Source organism: Canis aureus, chromosome 2 (genome assembly GCF_053574225.1).
Source record: "Canis aureus isolate CA01 chromosome 2, VMU_Caureus_v.1.0, whole genome shotgun sequence".
Classification (NCBI taxonomy): domain Eukaryota; kingdom Metazoa; phylum Chordata; class Mammalia; order Carnivora; family Canidae; genus Canis; species Canis aureus.
The window spans coordinates 38072402-38091280 of NC_135612.1; the positions used below are offsets into that span (position 1 = coordinate 38072402).

Here is an 18879-nt window from a genome sequence, read left to right on the forward strand (position 1 = left end):
CCTCTTCCTTGAGGTCATCTTTTGAAGAATAACAGGTCTCACACTTATTAGCAAGATGGATTGAGGCGGCTGGAGTCTGTCTCTGATGTTGCCACAGGGCTCCAGTCAGAGCTCTGGGAGTGCCATGATTATGAACCACATAAGCTTCTCCCATCGGACTCCTTAGGGAGGCCCCACAGGCCTTCGAATCACAGAACCAGTCGACAATACCTTTATACTGGAAACCTCTGTTCTAGGACTCAAAATTTGCCTTCCTTCTTGGGGACATTTCTTTGCAGCCACCCCATGCGGCCATGAGATGGGATGATGGAGGAAGTAGGAGAGCACTGAGGACCTTGGGGCCCAGTGATACACACCTCAACACTGCACCCACAGAGAGGCCTACCCATGTCACCTGAGCACCATGCACAGCTCACCACCACACCCAGAGTCCCTGCAACACACCCCAGTGTGGTCAGACACTCACTCCTACACACTCATCCACCCTCTCTGGCTCATCCTGTCCACACTCTGGGCCTCTTTGTCTTAAGTGTCCAGGAAGATTTAGAAAGTACTGCAGGTGGACAGAGACCTTGCTGTACTAGATAATGGCATTTTAAAAAATAATAGTATGTAATAATAAATTAGTGCTTATTATGTGCCCAGCTCTGTTTTGTGTGCTGTGTATCATTTAATCTTCTGATCAGCCTTACTAGGAAGATGCTACTCACCCCATTTTATAGGTGGGACAACTGAGGCATAATATTGTTGTCATCTGTGCAAAGTCACAGCAAATTCATGGCTTAAATGGCTTGAGTACAGGGAGATTATTAATTTGTTTTTGATTCTGGTTTTCTTGTTTATTTGTTTTTGTTTTTGTAACTCTGACTGGTGGTGAGTAATCCAAAGACTACTGGTACTTGGTACTTTTACCCACCATTGCTTTTGCACCATGAGTGTCACCACAGTGAGAAGACAAATATAGCCCTGAACAGATGTGCAAACACTTTGACCTTGTGGTGCCCCTGGAAGGGTGTTGAGAAACCTTGGCTCTGGGATTCTTTCATGGCCATGAAGATCCCAGCCCTGGGACGTAGGGATGGTGCCCTCTCCACAATTGCTCACAGCAAGTGTCTAGACTAAGCTCTGACTAAATGTTTACTCTGGCTTCTTGCAGCCAGGGAAATCTGTGCCCCTTTTCTGGCTAGTCCTCTCTAAGCTTTCTTCTCCCGTGGTTTCCAGAATGCCTCAGCTTTTTGGTTTCTCCTCAGCTCAGTGGTCACTCCTTTCCTGTCACACTTACTGATCCTTCATGTTGCCTTCTCTCCCTGACCTTCAGATGTTGAAAGCTTGAACCCTGAGTCCTGTCCTCTTTTAGTTCAGCTCCTGTGTGGCGGTCTCAAGTCCCATGGCTTTAAATGCCAGTTGTGTGCAGATCCCCCAAGTTACATGTCCAGGCAGAATGTGCTCCTGAGCTCCAGGCCAGTCTGCTAGTTGCCTGTGGGAGATCACCACGTCAATGCCTTACCAGTATGAACAGCCAGGAGTGCCTGGGGGAGCTCTCCACTCTGCCTGTCCACCATGCTTCTCCTCTGGGCTCCCCCATTCCCACAAATGACTTCTTCCTTACTGAGATGTTCAGAGATTTTAAAGTCACATATAACAGCCTAACTCAGCACAGCCAGTTCACCATGAAGTCATGAGAAGTTATTTCCAGAATTACCGTCTTCCCCTTGTCACTGCCCTTCTACCCATCATTCTCCTGCCCTGGTGACCTTTGACCCTCTGGGTTATCACTGGTATCCTGCCAGTACTCACTGCAGCCTGCCTGTTCACACAGCATCCCCAGCATCTAGCACTATGCAGAGGCATTGAGCGGACACAGGGACTGAATGTGACAAATGCACCCATGCCAAGAGTCCCTGCCAGTCAGTAAGAAAACACATACCCTCAAATGGCCAGAGGACTGGGACAAACAGCTCTGGAAAGAGAAATAAAAGTGACCAATGAGGTTTAAAACTCTATTCACTAGTAATTGGACCCTGGAAAACCAACTGGCAGTATGTATCAGCATCCTTAACACTAATGTGTAACTTTCCAGGATTCTACTTTTAAAAATCTTCCCTAAGGGGGCACCTGGGTGGCTCAGTAGGTTAAGTGTCTGCCTTCAGCTCAGATCATGATCTTGAGGGCCTAGGATCGAGGCCTGTTTGGGGCTTCCTGATCAGTGGGGAGTCTGCTTCTCCCTTTCTCTCTCTCCCTGCTCAAATAAATAAATAAGTAAGTAAATAAATAAACAAATAATAAAATCTTTTAAAAAATCTTTCCTAAGGAAATAACTAAAAGTATAATATACAGATTTATATGTGAAGATGTTTATCCATTATTTAAAATCTGTAATAAATAGTTGGGAGCAGTAAAATTCCCCTCAATATGATAATGATAATAAATTCCCCTCAACCTGGGTGGTGAGTGGCCCACTGTGACTGGAGCATAGACAGTGCACCTGAGGATGGAAACACTGTGGGGTCCAGACATTGCCAGGCATTTGGCTTCCCAGTGAGCAGTCACAACAAGTGCTAATTCTCAGACATTAAGGGGAAAGGAGATTGGTGCCGGCTGACTCAGGACAGAGTTGGTGATGGTGGTGGGGGAGGGGTGCCTTTAAAGGTTGTACACACTGGCATAGTCAGGCTTTAAAATATATTTGCATGAGTGAAATTCCAAGACCGTGCATTTCAGTGGAGAGAGCTGGCCCAGCAGAGTCTCATAAAGCTGGGGGTACCTGGGAGGGCTGGGGTGCGAGCACAGCTGTCACCCCTGCACAGCTTCTGTATACCCCAGCTGATCCAGCTCATTGTTCTGATCACTACTTCATGATAAATGACCCCAAAACTTAACAGCTCAAAGAATCTTTTTATTAAGCTTGAATTAAGACCAAGCATGATAGGGATGGCTTGTCTCTGCTCCATGAAAGTCTGAGGACCCAGCTGGAGAGACCTGAATATGGAAACAATTTGAAGGCTCATTCTGAGGCCTGGCTTTGGATGGCTCAGATTGCCACTTGAGCACCAACCCAGGGCCTCCCTATGTGGCCTGGCTTCCTGACAGCATGGTGGCCGCAGGGTCTTTGTCACTTGGACAAAGGCCGCCTCATGTGTATCTGCTGTGTTCTGTTGACCCTGCATTCATTTTTTTTAATTCAAGAATTTAATCGAGTGAGGTTAATTACAGCCCTATTTTTCAAAAGGCAAGTAACTATTTTCTTAACATTACAGAAGCCCCGTAAGAATTTTATATATATATATATATAAATATATATATACACACACATACATATACACATACATACATATATGAATATGTATTTTATATATATTATGTATATGTATTTTAGATATATGTATTTTATATATTACATATTTATATATAATATGTATTTTATATATATAACATGTATTTATATACATATATAAAAGCTAGGAGCTAGTTTGAATTTTTTTTCTCATTAAACTTTTGTTTTAATGGGTGTCAAAATTCTGTGACAGATTTTTGGTCAAGTTGTTTCCATTAAAAAGTACTGACTTTAATAATTTAAAACTGCCACACACGCACAAAAAATACAAATGGTCCACAAAACATTCTTCTTTACTTCTGAAGGTTTTATGATGCATTGTTATCATTAACCAGTCTTTTACTATTAAACTTAAATGGCGAATTGACACAAACAGTTCTGAGATCATTCTTCCACTGCTGATTAAGACTGGGGCAGCAGGTATTGGGGATAATATTCATTTAGCCTTCTGAGCTTTCTGTGCTCAGAAGGCTAAATGGTGACTTGGTGACTTTGCAAGCTCCAGCTGCCTTCTTGTCCACTGCTTTGATGACACCCACAGCAACTGCCTGTCTCATGTCACGAACAGCAAAACGGCCCAGAGGAGGATAGAGAAGCTCTCAGCACACATATGTTTGCCAGGAACCATATTAACAATGGCAGCATCCCCAGATTTCAAGAATTTGGAACTATTTTCCAGCTTTTTTCCAGAATGACAATTCATCTTCTCCTTCAGCTCAGCAAACTTGCAAGCAATGTGAGCTGTGTGACAATCCAGCACAGGTGCATATCCAGCACTGATTTGGCCTGGATGGTTCAGGATAATCACCTGAGCTGTGAAGCCAGCTGCTTCCATTGGTGGGTCATTTTTGCTGTCACCAGCCACATTGCCACGACGAACATCTTTGACAGATACGTTCTTGACATTGAAGCCCACATTTTCCCCAGGAAGAGCCTTACTCAAAACTTCATGGTGCATTTTAACAGACTTTACTTCAGTTGTAACATTGACTGGAGCAAAGGTGACCACCATACCAGGCTTAAGAACACCAGTCTCCACTCGACCCCCTGGGACAGTACCAATACCACCAATTTTGTAGACGTCCTGGAGAGGCAGACGCAAGGGCTTATCAGTTGGACGCGTTGGTGGCAGAATGCAAGCCAGAACTTCAAGCAGTGTGGTTCCGCTGGCATTCCCATCTTTACGGGTGACTTTCCATCCCTTGAACCAAAGCGTGTTAGCACTTGGCTCCAGCATGTTGTCACCATTCCAACCAGAAATTGGCACAAATGCTACTGTCAGGGTTCTAGCCAATTTTCTTAATGTAGGTGCTGACTTCCTTAACGATTTCCTTGTATCTCATCTGGCTGCAGAGTGGCTCAGTGGAATCCATTTTGTTAACACCAACAATTAGTTGTCTCACACCCATAAGCCAGAAGGGCATGCTCACGGGTCTGCCCATTCTTGGAGATACCTGCTTCAAATTCACCAACAGCAGCAGCAACAATCAGGACAGCACAGCCAGCCGGAGATGTGCCTGTAATCATGTTTCTGATAAAGTTTCTGTGTCCTGGGGCATCAGTGATGGTCATATAATACTTGCCAGTCTTGAATTTCCACAGGGAGATACCAATGGTGATACCACGTTCACATTCAGCTTTCAGTTTATCCAAGACCCAGGCATACTTGAAGGAACCTTTTCCCATCTCAGCAGCCTCCTTCTCAAATTTTTCGATAATTCTTTTGTCGATCCCACCACATTTGTAGATCAGATGGCCAGTAGTGGTAGACTTGCCCGAATCTACATGTCCAATGATGATAATGTCAATGTGAGTCTTTTCCTTGCCCATTTTGGTTTAGGTTTAGTGGTGGTTTTCACGACACCTGTGTTCTGGTGGCAAACTCATTGCGAAAAAGCTAGTTTGAATATTAAACGCTTATGTGTATATTGCAGAAGCCCCTTTAAGAATTTTATATATATATATATACACACACACACATATGTATATAAATATAAATACATATATGTTTATATATATATATAAAAGCTAGGAGCTAGTTTGAATGTTAAATGCTTACTGTTATTAGAAATGAAGAAAACAGCAGGAAATCTCATGGGGTAAGGTAAATTGATGCATAGCTGCTTTATTTTTAAGTGATTCTGAAAGCAGAGGGGCTGATAAGGAGTCTTAATTACAGCTCCTGCAGCCTGCCTGCTTCTGCCATGGTCATTATGTAATCACACTAGGCACTCTCCTGCATGAGGATGGCACATCCTCCCCCACACCCCAACCCCAGAGGGGTAAATTATAGCACATTATGCTGCTCTGTCCTGTTCCTGGTTGGGGAGACCTCTGGGCCACACTAAACATACTTCAAAGGCCCTTCTGAGGAATTTTGTGGGATGTGTGATTCCCTATCTCTTTGGCAGGTCAGGTCAGCAGGAACCTTTGAAATGAGGTGGTCAAGCCCTTTCCCATTGTGTGTCTGCAATGTGGCTCTCCCCACCACTGATCTCCAGGTCCCCCTCATCTGCTCCTCTGTGGCCTCCACGGTGGTCCAGGAAGAAGGCTCTCATACCCAGAGGTTGACAGTGACAACCTGGCTTAGTGTTCTGGAGCTTTCCCCAGAAACCCAAATCTGTGCTTAAAAAGTTATGACAGTACACTGAGATCTTTTGCTGGGGCTTCAGACCTAATCAGAAATCTGTTTTTAATATTCAGAGGCCCTGCCCAGGAGCAGATTTTTTTCTACCTGCTTCTTTACTGTGACCTACCTTGTTTGAAGAAATGGTGCATTTTTTTCTTCTTGTATAACAGGTGCAATTTATATGAAGTGATTTGCTTTAGTATACCTGTGAGATAATTCTAATATAATAGGTTTGCTTTATAAAAAAATAAGAGTTGCTCACGCAGCCTCTAAGAATGTGAGTACATGCATATGTTGCCTCGCTGGCTGTAAGTGGAAGCTTAAATCAATGAAGCTTACTTTTCAGATTTCATTAGCTCTGGCATGACTATTCCTAATGGGAATTTCCTTTAGGAGGTCAGGGCCAGGTGGTTGTTATGGGTCACAGCAGAGACTTCAGGGGGCGCACTTGGCCTCTGGGTTCATCAGCTCACTTGATTTAAGGATTAGACATTGACAAGGAGTCTAGAAGGGAGTTAGAACAGTCCGTTTTTTTTGTTGTTGTTGTTTTGTTTTTAATGACTCAAACTCTTCTGTGGAAATGAAATGTTTAGATGTATTAAAAATTCCTAAAATAAATTTTTATTTTCTCTGAGTAGATTTTTTCCATTTAAGAGATAGCTGTTTCCCCAGATGTCCCTGTCTATGTATCGCTCCTTCTATGGTGCTGAAACACTGCTTTTGTACTCGAAGTTCACATCCACAATGATCTACGTTTCATTGATCATGTTTAAATTGCAAAACTGAATAGTGAAAACATTACTTTTGGTTCAGGGCAGAGTGGGGAAGGCAGAGAAAGGAATGCTCCCTACATTTGTGTGCATGTGTATAATAATGTACATCTTACACTGTTGGTGGGAATGTGAACTGGTGCAGCCACTCTGGAAAACTGTGTGGAGGTTCCTCAAAGAGTTAAAAATAGACCTGCCCTACGACCCAGCAATTGCACTGTTGGGGATTTACCCCAAAGATACAGATGCAATGAAACGCTGGGACACCTGCACCCCAATGTTTATAGCAGCAATGTCCACAATAGCCAAACTGTGGAAGGAGCCTCGGTGTCCATCGAAAGATGAATGGATAAAGAAGATGTGGTTTATGTATACAATGGAATATTCCTCAGCCATTAGAAACGACAAATGCCCACCATTTGCTTCAACGTGGATGGAACTGGAGGGTATTATGCTGAGTGAAATAAGTCAATTGGAGAAGGACAAACATTGTATGTTCTCATTCATTTGGGGAATATAAATAATAGTGAAAGGGAATAGAAGGGAAGGGAGAAGAAATGGGTAGGAAATATCAGAAAGGCTGTATGTTAGTAAATTGAACACCAATAAAAAATAAAAAAAATAAAAAAAGAAATCTTAGTGCTACCTTAAACGTAAAATTAAAAAAAAAAAAAAAAGGAAATATCAGAAAGGGAGACAGAACATAAAGACTCCTAACTCTGAGAAACGAACTAGGGGTGGTGGAAGGGGAGGAGGGCGGGGGATGTGGGTGAATGGGTGACGGGCACTGAGGGGGGCACTTGACTGGATGAGCACTGGGTGTTATTCTGTATGTTGGCAAATTGAACACCAATAAAAAATAAATTTATTATTAAAAATGTACATCTATCTTCTTTATTTTTTCAAAGAACTTCTTTCATCTTTCCCTAACGCCCCTGGCTGAGGAAAGATTTCCTCTGCTTCCAGAGGACCACTCATGCATGCAGGCACCCCACACAAGTTGGGTGGACAGACCCAGGGATAGGTCTCCTGGTTGCTTCTTGGTAGTGGGTGTGCTGTATTCAGTTCTTGGCATCTTCAGCTAGAGTATGCGCTTCATTTGTTAGATACGTGAAATGTCTTTCTTTTTGTTTTTCTTTTGGAAATGTAATTTGTAGTGAGCAAGTTTGGTATTCCCAGTCCTTCCCATCGCTTTAGGGAATGCAAGTGAACCCTCCATTATACCTAATGTTGTTCTTTTCATCAATTGTCCTAGAGCTCCTGCAGGGGATATTCTTGGTCTCTTGATCTTAGATTTAATGTCTGCTCCTTCTGCCATTTCCAAGTTGCTAATGGCTCAGTTGGGTCCATCCCTCCAGCCCAGGCCTCTTCCTACGATGCACACCCTTAGGTCCCATTGTCTCACACTCAAAGAACTGACCCCTTTCTTCCCAGTCAGCCCCTCCTAGGGAGGCCTATCCCACTGCAGGACACAAGCCAGGGACTGGGAAGGAGTTCTGGGTTCCTTTTCCTTTCCTCTGCCACCCTTCCATTCATGACCAAGACTGCTCACCATTGCTACCTGCCTCACCTCCCTGGGCTTTCCCCTTTCTCACCTCTGTCTCTGCCACCTTAGGTTGGGATTCTTTGCTCTTAGAACTACAACTATCCTCTGACCTGGCTTCTACTTCTGGCCATACAGCTGTCAGAGTGGTCTGGCCCTAGAACTACTCTGCTTAGCTCTCTTTAGAAAGAACCCACCCCTCCTCTCTCCCTCTCCAGCCCACTCTTGCTTGCTGTGAAGTGTTGCTTCGTGTGCATCTGGGGTAGGGACCCCTGTCCAACTACCCACAGATCCCAGCCTAAGGGCAGAAGAGCTTGCACTAGCACCAAACTCCTGTTTCTGGGTGTTGCAGTCTACACAGGCTGTCCTGCCTCATGCAGTACAGACCAGCTCTCCAGACCAGCTTCTTTTATGCAGGAAGGTGAGGCTTCCTTCATGAGCCAACCTAGGTGTTCTAACCAGGACCTCAATGGCCCTACAGCCCCTCCAGAGACCATACAAGTACCCTGGCACCCCCCAGGCAAGAATCACATTTAATTATGGTTAAACATTTACCTTTTGTTTTTTTGTTGTTGTTGTTGTTGTTGCTGTTGTTGTTGTTTTTTAAACATTTACTTTTTGAATCACCTTGAACCTAAGGCATATCAGCCATTAGGCGAGTGCTGTAAACTGAATGTTTGTATCCTGCCCAAATTCATGTACTCAATCCTAATGCCCAATATGATGGTATTTGGAAAGGGGACCTTTGAGTGGTGATTTGGTCAGAAGGATGGAGCTTTGATGAAAGGGATCAGTGCCCTTACAGAAAAGACCCCAGATAGTTCCCTTGCCCCTTCTGCATTTTGAGGGCACAGAGACAATGTATCACCTATGAACTGGAAAGTGGGCTCTCAGCAGACACAGAATCTTTTGTCACCTTGATCTTAGACTTTCCAGTCTCCAGAGCCATAAGAAATAAATATCTGTTGTGTATAAGCCACTCAGTCCATGGAATTTTGTTATAGCAGCCCAGATAGACTAAGACAAAAAGTCAGATGGCTTTTTAAGAAGATGTTCCATTTCATAAAAGGATTAACAATAGGAACCTATTAAATAGCAGGCTCCACTAGTATCCACTTAAAGCCCAGTTTCATTTACTGGAAAATTAAATAACCACTTTTAGGGACAAACTGATGTTAAGGTTTTAGCTTACAAATCACACATCCCCTGAAGGGTGTTATAAGGACCCTTCAGATCCTGCTGACCTTGGCTGTCATGGTGCATTGCAAAGTTGCTTTGGTGCACAGGAGATGCAATACTTTTTCCTTAGTGCTCCTAAGCTTTGTGGTCATTTGACTTTAATTTGGTCAAAGTTTTAGGAGAGCAAAGCAAACCCCCACTGTTAATGAGACTGCCACTGCCCAACCCTGTTTGGTGATAAGCTGTCCATATTTGAGGTTGATCACAGGAAAGCTGTAACATTATGCTCCACTGGAGGCATTTCTTTTCCTGCGAGCCAGGAATGTTAGGACACATCTCTGAAAGGGTTCCTTTTTGGTTAGTTTCCCCATTTAATGCTGAACATATTTTATTTGAAGTTTTTTCATTGGATTCCTCCTTCTCTGGATAAGATGCCTGGGTGTGGCCGTGCAATACTGAAGTGTCATTGTGATGCTGACTACCGAGAGTCAGCACAGACCCCACAGGTTAGGGGCACAGTCCCCAGTAAGATGGCCCTTACTTCAGCCACCAAGCACAAGTTGGGTACTCCCCAGGCCCCCTGCACTTCTGACAAACTGGCTACAAATTACAGTTTTATTATGAAAAATACACACAAAACAAGCTAAATGAAGAGGCATATGAGGTAAAGTCTAAGAGCTTCCATTCTTTCTCCTAATGGAGTCAGGGCATGTCACCCACCTGACATATGAATGTACTCACCAACCAGGAAGCTTACCTGAGTCATGGTATCCAGAGTTTCTATTGGGTTTCCTTGTTAAGGTATGACTGACTGACTGGATCATTGGCCACATAGAATTCAATTTCCAGCCCTCTTTTCCTTCCAGGACATTGGTAGGTTTGGCTAACACCTGGCTCAAAGCCCCAGCCTTCTAATCACGTGGCTGGTCTTTGTGTCCTGGCCAGCCCTTATCCTGAGACATCTTGTTAGCATAGATGCAAGTATGATCCAAGTGTCCTGCCATGCATGACAAAGATACTCCCATCACTCAGAAAAACCCAAGGATTTAGAGGTTACCTCCCAGGAACGGGGGATAAGGACCAGACAAATCTTTATTATATAGCAAACTGTCATTCAAGGATGATAGATTGTGTTGTGATTACCAGTGTAGGTCTGAGAGCCAGTCTGGGAGATTTCACACCAGCTGTGTGACCATGAGCAAGTGACTCCACCTCTCTGAACCTCATTTTCCTTATATGTGAATTGGAGATGATGATGCATATTTTATATGGCAAATAGAGGCAATGATATAAAATAATAAATGGCAACTGCTTATAACATGTCCTCAAAAATAATACACCTTTAGTGTTACCTGTCACTATGTTTATAAAGTGCAATCAGGATGATAAAAATTTTATATGTACACAATACTAACTTTAAAATATTGCTTTTCCTCAGCTATTGCTTTATACATCAAAAAAATCAATTAAGGGGCACCTAGGGGATTCAATAATTGAGCATCTGACTTTGACTCAGGGCGTGATCCTGGTGTCCTAGTATCTAATCGTGCATCAGACTCCCTGCAGGGAGCCTGCTTCTCCCTCTGCCTATGTCTCTGCCTAACTCTCTGTGTCTCTCATGAATAAAAGTAATTAAAATCTTTTTAAAAATTCAATTGATTATTTATCCCTGGTCAGCAAAGTTTAAGTGAGCAAAAATGATGTTAAGTGGAGGATATACTGCTTTTCTACCTTGAACATATTCATGTGTTCATCCACTTAAGTATTTCTGGACCTGCTATTCACCAGCAGCTGTGCTCGAAGCTGGGCTTGTAGCTGTGGGCAACCTCGACCCCTGGCCTCAGGAGAACCTTCTCAGCCATGTTATAAACTCATGTAGTAGGAGTGTCTTAGTTGGGGTTGCTATGGCAAAGTACTATAGACTGGGTGCCTCCTATTACTTACTGTTCTGGAAGCTGGAAGTCTGAGATCAGGACATCTACATGGTCGGGTTCAGATGAAGACAGTCTTCTGGATGGCTGACTTCTTATCGTAGCCTCACATTGTGTACAGGGTGCAGGAGCTCTGTGAGGTCTCTTACAGGGTCACTAATCCCACCCATGAAGGCTTGACTCTCATGATCTGATTTACCTTCCAAAGTTCCCACCTCCTAATACCTTCCATTGGGAGTTAGAACTTTTAACATGTGAATGTTGGGGACACAGACATTCAGTCTGTAACAAAGAGTGAGGGATTGGCATTGAGGGGCCTCTTGTTTATTTCTATCCCCGTTTTCTGGTACTGTTCTAGCCTTTCTTCTGTCACCACCACCCATCGGTTGGATCAGCAGATACCCCGCATCAGCCCAAGTTGGGCCATAACAGGAGACACCCCCACCCCGCCAGGGCCTAAAACCAATTTGGTAGATCATAACCAGGACTTTTTCTAAATGAGATATAATAGAATGGAAAAATATATGTGCCTTAAAGGGTAGTAAGGGTAGTTTTTGTTTTACGCATAAATGCTCTGACCCTCATATAAAATGCATTTCCTGTAGTTGATGGTGAATTTTAAAACTGAACTCAAAGAGGGGCACCTGAATGGTTCAGTCAATTAAGCATCCAACTCTTAGTTTTAGTTCAGGTTATGATCTCAGGGTCCTGGGTTGGAGCCCTATGCCCAGCTGTGCATTCAGCATGGAGTCTGCTTGGGATTCTCTCTCCCCCCTTCCCCTGCCCTTCCCCCTGCTCACAAACACACACACTATCTCTCTAAAATAAATAAATTCTTTAAAACTGAACTCAAGGAAAGGTGAAATGGTTGCCACTTTTCACCAGCTGATTCTGGAGCCCCCTGAGGAAGGACCATGGTGAGAAGAGCCCATACCTCCTGAGCTTTGGAAGAGCAAGACCTCTACTCTATCAGGGAACTCAGGAAACCAGTCCCTGTCCAACCCAAGCCAGACTCAGCAAGGTGGCCAAGGCAGTCCTGCCCCATGGAAGTGGTTGGGGAAGAGCCTGGAGCTCTCCAGGCATACAGCTATCTGGCAGCCAGTCCCCCCAGATTCTAAGAGTCTCCAGAAGATATTCTGAGTTAGGAAGCCAGGAAACCCAAGTTGGGGTTTCAAATGCCAGGGGTGTCCTCAAAGCCAGCCTTTGCACTAATTCAGGGGAACTGCTGTCTGCAGAGGAAGGTGAGCAAAAGAAGAGCTATGCTCAGGCACACAGTTCCGGCATTTTCCAGAACTCTGCCAGAAAGTGAGTAGATGCGTGTGTGTGTGTGTGTGTGTGTGTGTGTGTTTCTGTCTTTCTCTGCATGCATGCGTGAATGTGTGCATGTGTGTGTGTATGTGCATGAGAGCGTGTATCTTAGTTTTTAAGTTTCCAGACGAGACCTGCCTGATTTGCCAGGAGAATTTTATGTGAAACCTGTCTACTCCAGGTGACCTAATCATAAAATCCCACCGTGGGCTTGGCTCTTTGTCAACATTCCCTTAAAGCCCAAGTGCTTAAGAAGTAGGTTTGTCATTATCTCAAGGCACACTTTGGAAGTGTTATATGGAATAAGCTTCTACCATGCCCAGGGGAGGCTTCAGGCCCAGTTGGGATCCATGCTTGTGGGTGTGGCAAGGAGACATGGCCTGGGGACACTGTCAGAAGCTATCCCAAAGCTACTTCCCCTTGAACCCTGGCCACAGCTCTTCTGTGGCTCAGGGCAAAGGCATCTGTGTCTGAGTGACAGTGGCATGTGTCTAATCCACCCACGTGTACATTTTCCTCTGGAAGCTTTTTTCAAGTTTTCTTTTTAATTTGTTTTTAGCTCAAGTATTAATTGTGTGGCTTCTGGACTGAAACTAAGCCTTTAGTGCACTGCTGCTAGAAATCAAACAAGCTAGAAATCAAACAACTAAACTGAGAAATCCAGGGCACTCCCAAACTTACATTTTTTTTCTCTTTCTTGCTCCCTGCCCTGCTGCATTACCCATTTCTAAAATTATTCCTGTAGGCACCCAGGAACAAGTCTTTACCCCACTGAATGAACAGCTCACTCATTAGGATTGAGTTAGCAGGGTGGTGATTTAAAAAAATCACATTTGGGGGTTCCCAAGTGGCTCAATTGGTTAAGCGTCTGCCTTTGGCTCAGGTCATGATCCTGGCTTCCTGGGATTGAGCCCCGTGTGGGATTGTGTGCTCAGTGAGGAGCCTGCTTCTCCCTCTTCCTCTGCTGTTCCCCTGCTCATGCTCTGTCTCTGTCAAATAAATAAAATATTTTTTAAAAAATCACATTTTACACTTGATCTTAGTCAAAAGGCTGAGGAGTGATAAAAAAAATCACATTTTGTTGCTTAAAAAAATCAGTTCTCAGATAATGTTTTCCACCCAGATATTTGCACAGCTACCCATATCATCTTCTTTAAACTTTTGTGAACACATCACCTTCTCGGTGAGGCTGTTTGATGTTGACCTGGCTCTCCTGCGCCCCACCTTCTTTTCTTCCTGTGCAGCACACCAGGCCCTCTGTTGTATTCATAGGGCTTACAGACTCAGAACCTGCTGTTTTATAAAATAAAATTCACTTTTATTTTTTATGCCAGTTGGTTGTTATTTGTCTTGCCTACTAGAACATAAGCTCCACCAGGGCAGGGATTTTTGTCTGTTCACTGGTAAGTGTTGAACACCTGAAATAGTTTCCATCACATGGTTATTTGTTGAGTGAGCAAATACATTTAAAATGAATCCACCCAGATAATCTTCAAAAGTACATGGGTCCCTATATTTTGGCATTTTATTTTTTTCAAGTAGCTATGTCTTCAAGAAAGCAAATAAGGGTGATGACTATTGTAGTCAGAATCTCCAGAACTTTGGAGGTCCTAGATGTCGAATAAGAGGTAAGATGTACATGTGTGTGCCCAGGCATACAGATATGGGTGCACATGCATATGCATATGTAAGACAAAAGAGAGGACAATTGTGTTTGTATGTAGAATTGTGTCTCCCTTTTCAGTAGCATCACCATTTATGATACTCTTGTTAATCAAACCATCCCACTGAGATGGCACCCAGGCCATCCTTCCTGGGTGGAATGACCTCACCCCCACAAGCTGCAAACAGCTTCAGATAGCGCTCTAGGTGGCCCGTTGGGCCTCTTGTGTTATTTAATGCATAATAAGGAAGGAAAGTGTTACTAGCTTTTTGTTGTTTCATTGCAAATGTCTCTTCCTCTCTCAAATTAATTTATGGGGCTCATAGTTTCTCCTAAACACCAGGATCGCTTTTGAAGCTTCCATAAAAAGTGCTGAGTAATATCTAGATGTCACATGGAGACTGACATTGTAATGAGCAACTCGCAGTGAGTTTTTGAGATCCATTTCTCTGGAAATACGTCTGATTCCTTTATGTGCCTAATATTACCACATTCCCATTGGCAGGTGTGAGCTTTATTTCCGGGTGGCAGATTCCAGCCAAAGTGGCTCACTGCACACAGATGGCCATTCACTTGTCTCCCGGACTGGTCTTTCTTAGTTCTATTTTTCTCCTTCTCAGAGGATAGTATTTTTCAAGGTGTTGGAACATCTTGATGTTAAAGGAAGTCTAACGCAGTGATGAAGAGCCAGGACAGAGGCTCCTGGGCACAGACATGCAGGTGGAGGTGTGGGAAGGCCGAGCTGGTTAAGTTGCTCTAGGGGCTGGCCCCCACCCAGCACGCAGCAGGCAGCCTGTTCAGTCTATTCCCAGGCTGCAGAGAACACCTGTGCTAACCTGAATTTCCTGCTGACTCATGGTTTCCAGTATGGCCAAGGAAGCCATTGGGCAGCCCTCCACCAAGGCTGACATTCTATGTTCCACTGCTAACTTCAGGACCTGTTTCTGTGGGGCACCACGGAAAAGACTCTGTTTCGGGAAAAAAAGAAGCCTCTTACTCACTCTCTTTCATAATATATGGCTGTGCGTGGTTCATCTCTTCATGGTCTTGTTTTCAGCCTTTTACCCATTGTACTAATACTTTCATTTCAATAGGACTAATGCAAAGTTTTCTTTTTGACAATTAAACACTGCAGTTTCTGATAATCAGTTCTTTTTTATTGTTGCTTTAAAGAGGCTGGTGATGAGATTTCGTTAGATTAGAAATTGTCTCTCCCAACCTCCCACCACCTTATACTGTATTTGTGAGATAGGCAAATGTGCTATAAGGAGGCAGAGAGTGTATATACATGAGCTTCTGTTGATTGACTGGAAATATGTATATATTGGATTGTATAACTTTGTATATGTCATATGATTTAAACCTATCAAAAACTCTAGCATCCAGCTCACTCTTCTCCCTTTTTGGATGAAAAACTGAAACGTAGATTAGCAAAGTCACCTAAATTCATACAGCTAGTAAATAGAGCAACCTGGAATTGAACTGACTTGGTAGGAAAGATGTGGCTACATCAGACAATGAACTCTGTCAAAAAATGTCTCATTCATCATCTTTTACATTTCTTTCCAATCATCTTCTAGAACTGTCAACATGTGAATGTGTTATATCAATAAAAGTCCATCCTCAATTTCCTGAATTCTATAACATTGAACAGAGTACCTGCCAAATAATAGTTGTTAATTAATTATCTGTGGAATTCGTATATATATGTAATTATAATAGCCATACAGTGTCAACATTAAGCAATAAGGTCAGCTACAATTTGAAAATAGTACAGGAAAAACACCACTGTCGACATTATTTATATTAAAACAAGTGCTTACATCACATTGTTTGACATTATATACAGACTGACTTCTTGAATTCAATGCAAATTAACAAATAAAAGTGGTCATCAATATTTAACATAGTTAGAATTTAGCATAGTACATCTTTATGGTATTTGTGCTCATACAAAGCCATTTTAACTTCATATATGGTTTAAATACAAGGGTTATATTTTTCCTTTGAAAACTTTACTATTCCATGCTTTTATTTTAAAGAGCATGTGTCCGTGATCCCCCAACTTTGCTGCATATTAGAATCACCTGGGGAACTTTGAAGAACTGTGGACGTTTGACTCTTAACCCCAACCATTATGACATAATTGGTATCAAACTTAAAATGTGTATTGGGATTTTTTAAGATTTATTTATTTTAGAGAGTGAGAGCACAAGCTGAAACCAAGAACTGGACACTTAACCCAACTAAGCCACCCAGGTGCCCCTGTGTATTGGGATTTTTAAAAGCTACCCAGGTGATTCTCATGTGTGGCAAAGTTTTGAAACCCCTGATATATGCAACGCATGAAGAGTCATGGGATGCAATATCTGAATATGCCCCAGTACTCTTTGATTTATTCCTTTATTCATTCTGCACTTGCAGAATAAGCACTATACCAGGTACCTGAAGGCATTATACAGAAGCTAGGCGCACAGTGGTGAATAAAAAAGGAATAGCCTTGCCCTCATGCAATTTTAGTCTGGCAGAGGAAGACAGACAATATACAAGTAAATAAGTCAACATTTAAAAAATATTATTAAAGATTGTGAAATGCAAGAAGAACATGAACAAGATGCTGTTATGGATGCTGTTATGGAGAATATAAGAGGGCGCAAGCAGCAAGAGAGCATCGATGAGTACTCCAGGGCACAGCAGAGTTTGGCAAATCCTAAGGTCCAACACAGACCTGACATGGCCCATGGGAGAGGCTGAAGAGGAAATTGGAGAGAAGCATCTGGTGCAAGGCTCTTAGAGCCATGTCAGTGCCTTTTAACTTGGACTGGAATATTGTGAATTTGTTGATTACTTTTGAGCAAGGGAGTACGGAGCAGGAAGAGACAAGGTTCCAATGAACCATTTTATTTATTTATTGAAAAGGAAAATGTTTAGCCACTTAATCAAAATGTTTATTTAGAACAAAGTTTTCTAGAAGACTGGATAATGTATGGAATCGCTATGTTGCACATCTGTAACTAATATAGAACGTTGTATGTTAACTATACTGGAATTAAAATTTTGAAAATCCCAGTGAGTCATTTTAAAAGATCTTAGTGGAGGCTGTGCATTTATTAAAGCAACAAATGATAGTAGATGGACAAGTGTTGTAGTGAAGGTAGAAGGAGGTGGATGGATTCACCATGTATTTAGAGGTAGAATTTCCTGATGAATTACATTTATGGTGCAAGGGAAGGAAAGAATCAAGGATAATTTCAAGTGTTTTTACGTGAGCAGTTAGGTGACTAATGATGTCATGTAGCAGGAAGGAAGAGCATTGGTGGACAGTTGGGAATGGATGCGGATTTGGGAGTAAAATCAATGATCTATTTCATATAATAAGTTTAAGATGCTGTTAGACATCTGAAGGAGATGACAGATAGGCAGTTGAATAAACCAGGACTCAGAGCAAGAAAAAGAACTTTACCAGCTCTCCAGAAATTTCCTTGTTCACCCTTTCGTAACTACCCTCCTATGAAGTTGCTGAATTATGGATTAGTTCTGCTAGCCTTTCTGTGGATTTCTTAGAATTTTCTGCATGTAAACTCGTGTTGTCTGTGAAAACAATCAGTTTTACATTTCTTTCCAATCTAGATGTCATTAATCTATTCTTGTGTTTCTTATGGAATAGCGCTTCCTGTGGCATTGCTGGTTACCAGGGGCAAGAGCAAGACTTCCTTGCTTTGTTTATTTTTTATTATTTTTTACTTTTTTAAGATTTTATTTATTTATTCATGAGAGAAACAGAGAGAGAGAGAGAGATCGAGAGGCAGAGACACATGCAGAGGGAGAAGCAGGCTCCATGCAGGGAGCCCGATGTGGGACTCGATCCCAGGTCTCCAGGATCACACCCTGGGCTGAAAGCGGCGCTAAACCGCTGAGCCACCTGGGCTGCCCTATTTTTTAATTTTTTTAAATTTAAATTCAATTTGCCAAGATATACTGTAACACTCAGTGCTCATCACATCACGTGCCCTCCTTAATGCCCATCACCTTGCTTTGTTCTTGATCTTAGGTGCGAAGAATTCAGCTTTCTTCATTAAGCATAATGTTAGCTGCCAGCTTCATAGATGCCTTTGATTAGATTGAGGAAGTATGCTTGTATCTTAGTCTGCTGGGAATTTTTATCATGAACAGATGCTGGATTTTTTCAAACACTTTCCTCGCATTTTCTGCATTTTCTGGGATTATTACATAGTTTTTGTCCTTTATTCTATTGTGTGCTATATTATATTCATTCATTTTTAGATGTTAAATCAACTTTGAATTGTTGGGATAAAACCAAATAGGCCATGCTGTATAAGTGTTTATATGTTGCTGAATTTGGCTTATTCATACTTTGTTAAGGAAGTTTTATGTCTATGTCCATGGAAGATATTGGTCTGTAGTTTCTTTTCCTGTGATGTCTTCATCTGGCTTTGATGTCAGAGTAATACTGGCTTCATAGACAGAGTTGGGAAGCATTCTTTCCTCCTGTACTTTATAA

The 18879-nt window shown here is 42.5% G+C and overlaps 1 protein-coding gene and 1 pseudogene across 3 annotated transcripts in view; one reads left to right on the forward strand and one right to left on the reverse strand.

Moving 5' to 3' along the window:
- OTUD7A (OTU deubiquitinase 7A) overlaps positions 1-18879 on the forward strand; it is a 392867-nt gene that overhangs the window by 87289 nt on the left and 286699 nt on the right. The window lies entirely within an intron of this gene.
- Positions 3756-5179, reverse strand: LOC144290494 (elongation factor 1-alpha 1 pseudogene; annotated as a pseudogene).